Source organism: Pipistrellus hanaki (assembly GCF_964339955.1).
Source record: "Pipistrellus hanaki genome assembly, chromosome: 10".
NCBI lineage: Eukaryota > Metazoa > Chordata > Mammalia > Chiroptera > Vespertilionidae > Pipistrellus > Pipistrellus hanaki.
Window position 1 is genome coordinate 1,036,572 of NC_140512.1, and position 6,743 is coordinate 1,043,314.

The following is a 6,743-nucleotide window of genomic DNA, read 5'->3' on the forward strand; positions in this document are numbered from 1 at the left end:
CTTGGGAGCTCCCAGAATGCACTGCAGGAGAGAGGGCCTGGAGCCTGGGAGCTCCCATAATGCACTGCAGGAGAGAGGGCCTGGAGCCTGGGAGCTCCCAGAGTGCACTGCAGGAGAGAGGGCCTGGAGCCTGGGAGCTCCCAGAGTGCACTGCAGGGGGGATGGCCTTGGAGCTTGGGAGCCTGGGAGCTCCCAGAGTGCACTGCAGGGGAGATGGCCTGGAGCCTGGGAGCTCCCAGAGTGCACTGCAGGGGAGATGGCCTGGAGCCTGGGAGCCTGGGAGCTCCCAGAGTGCACTGCAGGAGAGATGGTGTTGGAGCTTGGGAGCTCCCAGAGTGCACTGTTGGAATGCCAACTGTTCCCTGGGCCCAGAGTTGCCACCAGGCACATGAATGCTGCTGCTACTGGACCAGCTGGGAACCCGCATTCAGAGACGTAAGGAGGCGAGAACAGTTACTCAGACGAAGAGCACATGTGACCATAGCGTGTACATTGTCAGCCTTTCACCGCCCCACAGGCCGTCACCGACAGCCATCGCTGCAGGCACCTCCACAGCCGTGGCTAAGGCTGGCTGTGGAGTGTAAGACATAACCTGCAAATACTATCCCCACACACACGCACACGCACGTGCACACACACACACACGTGTGCGTGCACACATATTATAGCTACACAAGGAGGGAAAGGAATACATGAAAATGTGAGCTTCCCTTGGATGATCAAATTATTGCTGTTTATTTTCTTACACAATGTCGTAATTTTCCCAATGTCCCGTTAGATGAATGCTTATGAAGTGCCCTTCATGTATATTTTTAACATCCTTGAAAAGAGTGTGTCTCTCTCCTCAAGGAAATGACAATACAACGAAGGGATTTCAGTTGCATAAAACACTTGCCTGGGTCCTTTCCGCAGAACCAGGATTCAGAATGATTTCACTGAGGGTCCAAACCTTCCTCTGCCAAGCCCTGCTTACACAGAAGGGCAGAATGTCCACTTCCACCTTTCCATTTGAACTTTGATTTCGCAAGAAGGGAAAGCGGCCGTTATAACGCGTTCTGTGGAATGGCCTAACGTGAGCGGTCCGCATTGTGTGATACTATGCTGTGGAGGAGGCCTGTCGGGCTTTGCAAACAGAAATGTGGGGTTCTCCGTTAAATTTTAATTTCTGATAAACAGCATGTAATATTTTTGGTATAAGGATGTCTCCTGCAGTATTTTATGCATTTACCTACCAGTCTCAAGTGGAAAGAGTCCAGGGTAAGAAAAGCCTTGATGCTTTTATTGAATCTTTTAGGGCCAGAAAGGGAGAGGGAGCGATGGAAACATAAATGAGAGAGAAACTCTGATTGGCTGCTTCCCGCAGGCCCCACCAGGCATCTGCCTGCAACCTGGGCATGTGCCCTGACCAGGGACCGAACTAAATATTCTAGGGCATAAGCTTTGAGGTTGTTAGATTTGTTTCATTGATTTAAGTCTTTAAACTTCATTTTTCCAATAAATTTAAAAATCACCTAGGCTGGTTCCATGTCCACTTAACATTTATTATATAAGGATGTGAAAAAAAAATCCCTTCCATGACATTGACAACAAAATGTCAAAAAGCAATTTTTTTTCAAACTTCATTGAGGAGCTGTGGCTGCAAAGCCACCTGAGAGAGCTGAGCTCCAGCAGGACAGGCCCGTCCCGGCGGCGGGGGCGTGGGCACTCTGTCGTCGCCGATGGCGGCGGGCGTGGTGGAGGCAGGGCCGCCGGAGGGGACAGTGTGCCGGGTAAGGGGAACCTGTGCAGCCACTGAGAAGCCTACGGCTGGCTTGTCACTCCGAGTCCGCAGGGGTTGCAAAAGCAAAGAGAGTCTTGTCCGCCAGTCATTCACCGAACCGTGACTTTTGCAGAAGGTGAGGACTGACTGCCATAGGATGTATGCACACCATGGAACAGAACAGGGATCCAAACAGACATACTCAATCGTCGGTACAACATTGAAAAATTCTGAAAGGGTTTGGCTGGTGCGGCTCAATGGTTGAACACTGACCTACAAATCAAGTTCGATTCCCCGTCAGGACACATGCCTGGGTTCACGCCAGATCCCCTGTAAGGCTTCTGTAGGAGGCACCCAATCAAGATGTTTCTCTCTCATCAATGTTTCTATCTCTCTCTCACTCTCCCTTCCTCTCTTTAAAAATAAAAAATATACATATTTTTTATTCCTTCAGTCTTTTTTTGTCTATGAAGCTCCTGATTTCCCCTTCAATTTTGATTGATAGCCTTGCTGGGTACAGTATTCTTGGATTCAGACCCTTCCTTTGCATGACTTTGTATATTTCATCCCATTCCCTTCTGGCCTGATAAGTTTCTGTTGAGAAATCAGTTGCTAGTCTGATGGGGGTTCCTTTGTATGTAACTTTCTGTCTCTCTCTGGCTTCTTTTAAGATTCTTACTTTGTCGTTGTTGTTTGCCAATTTGATTATAATGTGCCTTGGAGTCTGTCTTCTGGGATTCATTTTGCTTGGGACTCTGCGAGCATCTTGGATTTGTGTGGGTTTTTTCTTCTCTATTTCAGGAAAGTTTTCTGTCATTATTTCTTGAAATACTTTTTCCATGTCTACCTCAGTTTCCTTTCCTTCTGGAACCCCTATTATTCGAATATTATTTTGTTTTGTATTGTCCCAAAGCTCCCGTAGGCTCTCCTCCTGCTTTTTAATCTTTTTTTCTAGAAGCTGCTCTACTTGGGTATTTTTTTCCATCTTATCTTCTAGCTCACTGATGCGGTCCTCTGCTTCATCTAGTCTACTCTTGATGCTTTCTATTGAGTTCCTCATGGTGGTGATGTCATTTTTCATTTCTTCTTGGTTCTTCTTCAGTTCCTCATGGTTCTTCTTCAATTCCTCATGGTTCTTCCTCATTTCTTCTTGGTTATTGTCAAATTTCTCTTCCATTCTTTTTAGCCATCCTAAGATCATTATTCTGAATTCTTGCTCTGGTAGGCTGCTTAAATCTGGCTCGTTTACTTCCTTTTCTGGTGATGCCTGCTTTTCTTTCATGTGCGGACTATGTTTTTGTCTCCCCATGGCCTCTCTTCTCAGGATGTCTGGTTATGTGGTGTTCCTTCTCCTATTGTGGATGAAAAGGGGGTCCTGGGCGGCGTCGGAGGGCGAGCGGACCGGGGAGCCCTGAGGAAGAGGAGGCGGAGGCGGCAGAGAAGGGGCGGGTGGCCCAGGCCTGGGGCCGCCGCAGCTCCAACCCCTCCGCGAGGAAGCGCTTGTGTGAGGAGAGCACTCCCGCTCGGCGCGCAGCCGGGAGCCCCTAAACATATTTTTTAAAAAGAGTAAAAAAGGGGGGGAAATCTGGAAGGAAAGTCATTTCAATAAACAATGCTGAAAAAGCTAGGTATCCATCTGGAATGAAATAAATCTTGACTTCTAACTTTGAGTAAACCATCAAATGACCTTGAACTAGCTCCTAGAGCTAAGCACAAAAGCTAACCTTATAACGCTCAAGGAGAAACGTGGAAAAACTGTTCTCAGCCTGAATAAGTACAGATGTCTTGGAAAGCACACACACACACATATGTGCTCGCTCTCTCTCTCTCTCTCTCTCTCTCACACACACACACACACACACACACACGCATGTACTAATAAATAAAACCTTTGATAAACTGGAATTCTTTACAAAATTGCTGTTTTTCAAGAGGCTTTAACAGAGACGTGGACTGCGGAGTCCCTGCTTTCATCTCAGCAGGCAGCAGCGTGAGTGTTGGCAGACAACGCTGTGGCTGTGGTGAGAGCCAGCAGGCCGTGTTGGAGCCACGCTGGGCAGGCATCCCAGGCGCTGGGCGGAGAGCAATGCCGAGAACCCAGGGGCCACGGCACAGGATGTGGAGCGCCCATGCCCGGCCCCTGACCCGCAGGCTCAGCTCAGTCCACTGGTTTGGGGATTATCTGGAGTCTGATCTGTAAGTGTCTTTCATAAACGCCTGGCGGTGAGAAGCCTGTGCCTCCGGGGTGATGTCTGCTCCTGACTGCTGGCCTGGGAGGGCTTCCTCCTTTGAAAGGGACATCCAGCGGGGCTCGGAGAGCTGAGCGTTTCCAATGGCGCTGGGGCTGGAAGAGGCCCAGCGTCTGGACCGGACGCCGAGCTGGCAGCGGCTCTGCTCGGTGCACGATTCCCAGACAGTTGTGCCTCTGAGCACAGAGCAGACTGGCGGGGTCGTGAGGGGAATCCTGTGAGGAGAGAGCAGTGGCTCCAATCCCAGAGCGGGGGGAGGAACCTTTGTGAGCAGTGGCTTCGGGACAGGAGCCGCTCAGCCTGGCATCCTGGTGGCCACGGGGCTGCGTGGACGTGGGCCACTGCCAAACGCTGCAGTGGCTGAGCTCCCTCGGTGAGCTGCCATGTGCCTGGGCTTGTAGATTTGCTAGCGATAGAGAACTCCGGCTCCAACCCGCTGGGCAGAGCCCGCTCTGCAGGGCGAGGGCAGCCCCCTCCCCCATTCACGCCGAGGACCTCGCGCGGTGTATCGGCTGTTTGTCGTCTTGTCTTACTTCCAATTTCTGCAGTGCTGTCGGGAGGCCCTGGCAGGCCCCACCTTCATGTGTCATGAGATCCACGTCCCAGGAAAAACACGGTCGCTCAGATGGTTCGAGCAGAAGCCGGGTCTGGCACTCAGGGTGTACAAGAGACTGCGGGAGAGGCCCTGAGCCGTCCACCATGGCCACACGATGGCCATGCGGCAGGACCCGCCCTGGCCCGGCCAGCCGAGAGCAGGCGGCTGAGCACGGGGGACTGGCTCCCCGGGGGAAGGTCCAGTGAGCATGTGCGGCGCAGGAAGAGGAGATTGGGTGGCAAACAGTTAAGCACAGCCAGAGCGAGCGGTTACCTGGGTGTAGCCTCCCTTACACTTAGGCCGGGCTCCCTCCGCCCCCCGGGGGATTGGTTCCAGGACCCACCTCCCGCAGTCACCAACACCCCTGGGTGCCCAAGGCCCTCCTATAAAAGGGTGACCTGTGTGCACTAACCTACACGCGTCCCCCGACTCCTTACAATCCCTAATGCACTGTGCACCCGCCTAAGTAGCTGTCCCAGCACATTGCTTAGGAAACAATGGCCAGCGATGCAAACACCTAGGCCAGTGGTAAGCAAATTGCGGCTCTCGGGCCACAGGTGGCTCTTTGGCCCCTTCCACAAAAATGCCACGGCCTGGGTGAGTCTATTTTGAAGAAGTTTAAGTTTAAAAAACTTGGCTCTCCAAAGAAATCTCAATCATTGTCCTGTTGGTATTTGGCTCTGATGACTGATGAGTTTGTCGACCGCTGCCCCAGAGGCCTAACTAGTTGCAGCACCGATGTGAATGGCTCCCAATATTTTCCCTCCAGGTTGGTGGGCTCCATGCTAAGGCAGACGCCATGGGTTGGGAGGGTTGACTGGGTGAATATGAAGAAGTAAACTCTGATGAGTGAACAGAAACAGGGAAGGAATAGGGTCTGAGTGTAGCCTGGAAGGGGCCTCAGTGTCTTTGAAAACACATTCTCCAGGAATACGCATTAGTGACCGGGCTTCCACCTGGAGCGGGGGCGGGAGGTGCTGAGGGCCCAGCTGAGGGGCCCAGGCGTGGCAGCAGTGCCTCCAGGCTCAGGCCGTAAATCTCCAGGTGGGACGAATGTTGGCTGGCAAGTTAGTTTCCTGAAGGAAGAATGAGAACCACCCCAAAACGGACCACCGCGAATACCTTGCTGTAAAGAATGAAACAAAGGCTGGTTACGGGGGACCTGAGACCACCGCCACGAGTGCGATGGGGAAGCTTGTCCCACAGTCACATTCTGGTGGTCCCGAGCCACCCGTTCTCGGGCCAGTGATGGGGACTCGGTGTGCATCCCTCCACCCTCAGGGGAAGCCGCAGAAGAGGGGGTGACTCAGACGCAGAAGCCAGAGCAGAGCAATAGAACAAGAACAACCAGCACCGCCAGGCTGCCTTAGGCCCCTGATGGAAGAATGGAGACCCTCTCTTTCCCTGGAGACAAAACATAATTTGCATAGTCCCGGGGGAGGGGGAGAAGGGGAGGTGCCTGGGAGGAGGGGCAGAGGGCAGATGAGGGGAGCTGCAGGATTTCCCGGGATTATTCTGCAAGGCTGAGCCAGGGGGGGAGGGACAGGGATGGAGACAAAGGCGAGACCAGAAAAGCACTCGGTGCCCTGTTGTCCGTGATTCTCCTCTAATTCGTCTGATAAGCCTCCGTCATGGCCCAGTGATGCCAGGGACGGGCGGGAGCCAGACGCTAGGCACAGAGTGACTCCAGTGCGGCCTGGGCTGGGGAGAGAGAGGATTCTGAGTGTGCAGTGCTGCCCTGCACATGCTCAGGACTGTGCATGAGGGGGGGGGGGAGGGCTGTTGAAGGCTCCCTGGGCAGTTTGATGGGGGCACTTGGGCGGAATGGAGCTGCCCCTGCCCCTGGGAGCCTGGCAGGGCAGAATCGGGTCCCTCAGCAGCGGGCCTGCTCTGTGCACCCACAGCAGCCCACAGAGAGCAGCGGCGGCTTCTCTGCTCCGAGTCCCTGATCAGCCTGCTGCACGAACACACACCCTGCCGAGCCTCGCTGGCAGCTGGACGGCTTCTGCTCCCTCCAGCCCCCGAAGATGCAGATTTTACAGCTCCTCCTCTCCGTGGGCTCAGGATCAGAACCCCAGTTACACACAGCCTTGCCCAAGGTCACAAGCACCACCTCTGCCACGCTCATTCCCGGGCGGCT